Raw genomic sequence first — 7,240 nt, 5'->3', positions numbered from 1 at the left:
TTTTATTTCACTGTGGTAGCTCCTCTTGCTAAATCCATCTCATAAATTTTGTCCCATTAATGTTTCTCAACAATTATTTTTACCAAATCTTCCTGGTTGGGTCAGGGTTACAGCAAATGGATGTAAGAAGGGTAAATGATAAAAAGCATGAACTGACAAATGAAGTGAAAGTAAGAAATATGTATCTATAAGAGAAAGGAGAACATAAGGTTCTACATTTAGGCAAGAAAAACCAAATGCACAGATATAGTATAGGGGGTACCTTGCCCAATAGTAGTAACTGTAAGAGGGACCTCGGAGTCCTAGTGAACAATCACTTAAATATGAGCCAGCAGTGTGCTGCAGCTGCCAAAAAAGCCAACACAGTTCTAGACTGCATTAACAGAGGGATAGAATCAAGATCACGTGAAGTGTTAATACCACTTTATAATGCCTTGATAAGGCCACATTTGGAATACTGCATCCAGTTTGGGTCACCATGATGTAAAAAAGATGTTGAGACTCTAGAAAGAGTGCCGAAAAGATGATTAGGGGACTGGAGGCTAAAACATATAAAGAACGGTTGCTGGAATTGGGTATGTCTAGTTTAATGAAGAGAAGGAATAGGGGTGACATGATAGCAGTGTTCTAATAGGGGTTGCCACAAAGAAATGCTACAAAATGAATGCTACAAACCGGCTGCCACAAAGAAGAGGGGGTTAAATTATTCTTCAAAGCACCAAAGAGCAGGACAAGAAACAATGGTTGGAAATTGATCAATGAGAGAAGCAACCTGGAATTAAGGAGAAACTTCCTGATAGTGAGGACAATTAATCAGTGGAACAGCTCGCCTCCAGAATTCGTGGGCACTCCATCATTGGAGGTCTTTAAGAAGAGACTAGAATCTGGACATTCACCTGTCTGAGATGGTATAGGTTCTCCTGCTTGAGCAAGGGTTGGACTAGAAGACCTCCAAGGTCCCTTCCAGGTCTATTCTGTTCTGTTCTATTCAAAAGTAGTATACTGAGGTGATTTGATCAGGTAAGAGACAATGAACAAGGGCTGGATTGTGAAGAATAAATGGGTTATAAGGAACAGAAACAGAGAAAGTCGTGGCTGGAATGGAGCTGATGGGTTCCCCAAAAAGAAGCAAGAGATGTTTAAAGGACAAAAGGGGAAGGAGAGGTTTACAAAGGGTAAATATAGTGAATTTCACCGGTATAAATTGGATTTAGTTTTTCACGTCTCACAACATTCATTTCTTTTGTTTACTATCCCTGGCGGTTTTTTCTATTCTTTCTGTTATATTGCTAACCCCGAATGGAAACGGTATGGTGGTTATGTACGTACTAAGCTCAGCCTCGGCATTGTTCAGCACGCCTCCAGCCACAGAAAATAGAAATCGCCCAACCACAGCTGACAAGCTTAAAAATGAAAAACATCAAGCTCAAAATCCTGCCTCCTTCCCGCAATAAAATCGCTATTATTTTCCCGCTTGCTGCAAACCCCGACAGAACAGCGTCCCGCCTGGTCTGCGCCGGGCAAGTCCCGCCTCTTTGCTCATCTATCACTCTTAGCTTCCCGGTAGCTAATCCAGCCGCGGCGCTGCCATCCGCGTTTTGGGATTGCTCCGCCTGAATTTAAGAGCGCATATAAAGGATTGTGTTCCTACGTGGTGTTTTGTTTTTGAGGGACTAATTTCTCTCTTCCCCGCCTCCCCCCATCGTTGGACCTGAACCCACTTTCAGCCTTTGTGTTCCCACCCACCTCCGCTCCGGGCGGGAGGGAACCCAATCCAAAAAGAAAGAAAGGGCTTATCGGGCGGCGAACCGGTGATGACAAAGGGCAGGACGTGCGTTTCAGCCTCTGATGCGCTGGGCAGCTTGTAGAAAAAGCAACGCCACAGAGCTCGTAAACGGAATTCAGATTTGATACCCCCCCTTCCCCCCCCCCGAAGAGCGACAAGTTTTTGCTTTGGAAAAGAACAGTAATGATTGGCTTATTCTAGCAGCCCTGAAATCTACTTCAGCCTGTCGGGATAGTATTCAGAAAGACAGCTCATCAGCCTTTTGGTTGATGCATCAGTTTGACCTGAATGCTAGGTAGTTTCCAGGAAATGGAAAGCTACAGGGGGACTGTCTCTGCATGTGACCTGAACACCCTGGTACTTAGTGTGCAGCTGGCTGATAACTGCTGATGGGCCAAGCCTTAATTTCGGTACAAAGTGTAGCTGGGAATCTTCCTTAGATAAGAAGTGGAGACTTGCCTTGCTCACACCAGGAGTTCCAAGGCTGAAAGATTGAAAAAGCAGAAGGCTCGCAAAACGCACCACGAGCACCAACTAGCAGAAGACATGAAAACACAACATATGGACAGACTTAATCAAAGTTTCAAAAAACAGTAGATCAGGTCTTCCTTATTAGATGTTCACCAGTTTTCACCCATCACTTGCATTAATGTTATATGACTCTCAACTGACTTTTCTCCTTATATCTAACAACACAGCAGTGAATATAAAGTTTATGGATTTCTGTGATATAGTGTCGGTTAAAAAATGTGCAAGTGTTCTAGTGAAATACGTTGTGTCTTAATCTTCCAACCCCATTTTGAGGACAACAGATGAAATGTCTCCAACCTGAGGACCCTGGGAATCACTCAGCTCCTGTCCACCTATGATTCCACCAATATAATCTATTTCCTTGTCCAGATGTTTCTTCTTCCCAGATCTTTTCCTACTGGCAACAAAATGACAAGATAATCTGATTGCCTATACTTGATTAATCACCACCTATGAAATGTTCAACTACCTAAGCTCTCAAAGGCTCCCCTGTCCAAATGGTGAGGGGAGCTTGAATACCAAAAATTGTTTTAAGATGGTCTTTGGTGCAGATACTTGAACTGGCCACCATATTAAGTAGGACATGAATATGGTAAGACTGGAAATAGGTCCTCTTTGGCACTAGATACTTTTCAAATTACCCAGTGCTTCAATAGTACCTACAGCAGCGGTTCTCAACCTGTGGGTCGCGACCCCATTTGGGGTCGAACGACCATTTCACGGGGGTCGCCAAACAACGCAGTCCGCCATTTTCCCCCCCTTTTCCTTAGCTGTGCTACTCCCCTTTATTCTATTGGCTTTTGAAAACCAATAGAATAGACTCTCTTGAATAGAGTCTAATTCTATTGGCTTTCAAAAGCCAATAGGAATTGTCCAGGCTGTCTCTGCCCTGCTGAGCCCGCCAAAAGTCCCATTCTGCAAACGGTGCTGCAAGTTGTCTGCAGCAAAGGCGAGCTGTCTGGAAGTTTCCATCCCTCCCTGCTGAGTAACTACTAAAAATGTAAGTAAAAGAGGGCTAGGGGTGGGAGGTGGGAGGCTGGCGGGCGCAGGGAGGGTTGCTGGCGTGCGTGGGGCCCGGTGGGTGCCTTACCTCCCTTGGGCTGGGCCAGCTGGTGGCCCAGCTGGTGGTTGCCCTGCACCATCGCTGCCCTTGCCAGCTACGCCTCGGCCGGTGCAGGGGGTGGCACCATGCATGCGCGGCGCTCCCAGGCAGGGAAAGTCCTCGACTTATGACCGGTTGGGTAGTCCTTGACTTACAACTGGTTGGGTAGTCCTCAACTTACGACCGATTGGGGGTCGTGGCATTAAAAAGGTTGAGAACCACTGACCTACAGGATCACCTTCAACCAGTGTTGGTCTGACCTCTTTAAAAAAAATCAAGAAAAAAAATACTTAAAACTGCCTTCCGGCTTCAGTGCCCCAGCTCCCAGAGGTTTGGGTTGGGGGAGCTGAAGCCCGAAGTCACTGTTTTCTTCCATGGTATCACTTTTTGCTCTGGAATATTTGCTTCATTGCCACTTGTATGTTACTCCACCTGCTATGGTGCCTTTCATTGCCTGCTGAATTAAAAGTTGCCCTGCAATTCAGCAACACCACTGTGGGTTACTTAAGCAGAGCAAGCCTATACAAGTGTGATTCATGACTGGCCGTCCCTTTGCCTGCTTTACTGGTTTGGATCAGCATTTCCCATCTTACATTCTCCAGACATTTGAATTATTATTTCCGAGATTCCTGAGCAGCCAAGTTGATGAGAGCTGCAGTCTTGCATAATATAGAAGCCTTTAGGTTGAGCAAGGCTGAACAGCTCCTACAAAAGAGAATATATATAGCTCAGGGCTGAAGTGTGGAGTGCTTGGTGCTCTCTGAGCTTAGTTTTTTCCTTACTGATGCTTCAATGCCTGCCTCAGTTCTAGTGAGTTTGGGGGTTTGCTCCCTGTTTATATGCAGTACCTTGCTCTGCCAGTGTTGGTGGGCATGTGGTTTTCTCCCTGGTAGTTCCTTGATTGGGGAAATGTTTCCTGCTTTTTTGTCTGGTGCTATCCCTGCTTATCTGCTTAGCAGCTCTCTAGCCTTAACAACAAAATTCTATCAGAGACATATAATAGAATTGTGGGGGTTGGGACAGATCAAATAGCATTCCAAACATGTGATTCACATGACATTCTTTTGTCAGTGACATTACTTTTGACCTGACCTTCATCAGTTTTGTAGTTCAATCTATAAAATGGCATTCCATTTTTTAAGTATTTTATTTTTTAAATTATTGGACATACACTCCTTTTTTAAGGGTTGTAAGCAATTGTTCTGGTCTCATTTGAGTAGTTATCTTTTTAAAAATATTCTTACATTTTGCAACATGCTTCTAATTGCTTCTTTGCACAAAGCAGCAAAATCCTGGGAAAATGCGATGACAGTAAATAGGATTATTTTTGAACTGCTTTAAATTATTACATTATTTTCATAATTATACAATTATTTTAAAGCTCTCCTTTACCGTGGTTTTGCAGAAGGACATACCAGTTTATTACATTGAGGCCTCAAATGCTTTATTCTTTCTTCAAAGAAAGATATCAAAATGTGTAGAGGTTGCCAGCCTTGTAACACAAGACTGACCTGCTTCTAGGAGAGTGGTACCTTAAAACTGCTGCTTCCCACCCTATTTTACCTGATGCTCCATCCTGTGACGTCGTATCTACCTTTGTTTTGACCTATGTACAGTAGGACAGTCCCACTCACTGCATTCTTTTTCAGAGACCCCTTTCCCATATTTTTATAAGTTAAATATCAGTCCAGGAAAGCACCACTTCTTCATTTTAATGTGCATGGTGTCAACGCTGCTAATATTGAATATTCTTGCTTTGACAAAATATGTAGAACTGTCTGGTATTTTTAGAGTTAATTCAGATGACAGAGAAAAGGGAGGGGAAATAACAAAAGCCCGGGAAAAGGAACGGAAGTGAATCTCTGCCCTCTGGGCTAATTGGAAGATGTGACTTGTGACTGCAAGATAAGGGAGGGGTTTAGCAAGAAAAGTTAGATGCCAGCAAGAGGAATTCAGATTCTGGCATAAAGCTCCGTGATGTGCCGTCGATTTGTAACACTGGTAATAAAGGCTTTAGGATAAACTTGCCTGGAAGTTCTTTGAAGTGTTTCATTAGTCAGAACCATGACACATGGATATTGAGGCATCATGGGCTGTACACTTTTCCAATTTGATTTTGGAATAATGAATCATGACACTGTAAATCGGGTCCCCAACCCCCAGTCCATGGACCAGTACTGGTCCGCGGCATGCCAGCAACTGGTCCGCACAAACAAGCAAAGCCCCATCCGCGAGATGCAGGCAGCACACAAAACCATGCACTCTCCGGTCCACGGAAAAACCTCTCTCCACGGAACCAGTCTCTGGTGCCCAAAAGGTTGAGGTCCTCTGCTGTAGATGTTCTAAATACATACACTGCTTTAGAACAGGGCTTTTCAACCTTTTCACTCATTGTACCACTTTTAGGACATGGCAACATCCGAGTACCACCATTCGCCTAGCAAGGTGTCAAAAACTTGATGACTAAAAAAAAAAAAAAAAAGGAAAAAAGTGAGAAAGTACAGGTAGTCCTCGACTTACAACAGTTCACTTAGTGACTGTTCGAAGTTACAGTGGCACTGAAAAAAGTGCCCCCCAAGCCACAGCCGAGCAAGACACCTTCCTGCCCACCCGGCGGCACTCTTCCTCCTGTCCGAGGTTTCCATTGTTGTGAGCATTTCTGTTGATGATTGGCAGCGGGAGTGGGATGGGGGGGGTTCCCCCCCGTCTGCTGGCTGGTTGCAGCAGGTTTTGGTCACTTCACATGACCCTGGGACACTATGACCATCATAAATATGAATCAGTTGCCAAGCATCTGAATGTAAATCACAAGACCCTGGAGATGCTGCAACATTCCAGCTGATCGGCACTTCTTCTGGGCTTAGCAGAAGTGCCAGGATCAGCGCCAAGCTCCATCTGGAGCCTGGCGCTGATCCTGGCGCTTCCGCTGACCCCTGACAGCCCTGCAGCTCCAGCCATCTCTCGCTCAGGCTTGTGCGGTGCTGCCACTGGTTCAGCTCATTCCCCTCCCCTGCTACCACTTTGCTAGGATGGTTGCGTACCACCTGCCAAGTGCCAATGTACCACAGGTGGTACTCGTACCACTGGTTGAAAAGCCCTGCTTTAGAAGAAGTGGATTATCTCTATTCAGTCTGGGTTCAGGCCTGTGAATGGGAATGAGACAGCTTTGGTCTTTTTCCTGGATGACCTGTTTTAGTGCACTTCTCCTTTTCCTTTTAGATCACTTAGTGACCTTCCTCCTGTCCTTTTAGACTTTTTCTCCCTAGTATCTTACTGGCCCACATAAGGAGGTCGGGGGTTGGGGCACTGTTCTGCAGGAGTTCCACTCCTATGAGTGGTTTCAGTCTGTTGTAAAGAGGAAAGTGAGGTCAGCCTATCGGACCCTTACTTTAGGGGTGCTACAGGATTAGTCCTTACCCGCCTGCTTCTTAATTTTTTTTTGAAACTGTCGGGGGAAGATCATATGATGACAATTTGGGTTATGAATAATCAGTATGCTACATATTGCTATCTTGGGTAGTAAGGGAGATACTGCCAATATTCTTTCCTGGGGTTTGGAGCCTTGAGGGTCTGGAGAGAGAACAGGTTCAAACTGAACCCAAGGAAGTTGGAATTTGTTCAGGTAGTCCTCAACTTACAACTACAAATTGGGACCAAAATTTCTGTTGCTAAAAAGATAATTGTTAAGTGAGTGGCACCAACTTTTTTTTTTGCCATGGTTATTAAGAGAATCACTGCAGTTAAGGTGGTTATTAAGCGAATCATTGACTTTGCTTGTCAGAAGAGGTCACAAATGATAATCACGTGACCCTGGCATGTTG

The sequence above is a fragment of the Crotalus tigris genome, unplaced genomic scaffold (assembly GCF_016545835.1).
Source record: "Crotalus tigris isolate CLP2741 ecotype Arizona unplaced genomic scaffold, ASM1654583v1 scf7180000017716.2861928, whole genome shotgun sequence".
Lineage (NCBI taxonomy): Eukaryota > Metazoa > Chordata > Lepidosauria > Squamata > Viperidae > Crotalus > Crotalus tigris.
This window is presented reverse-complemented; position numbering follows the sequence as displayed.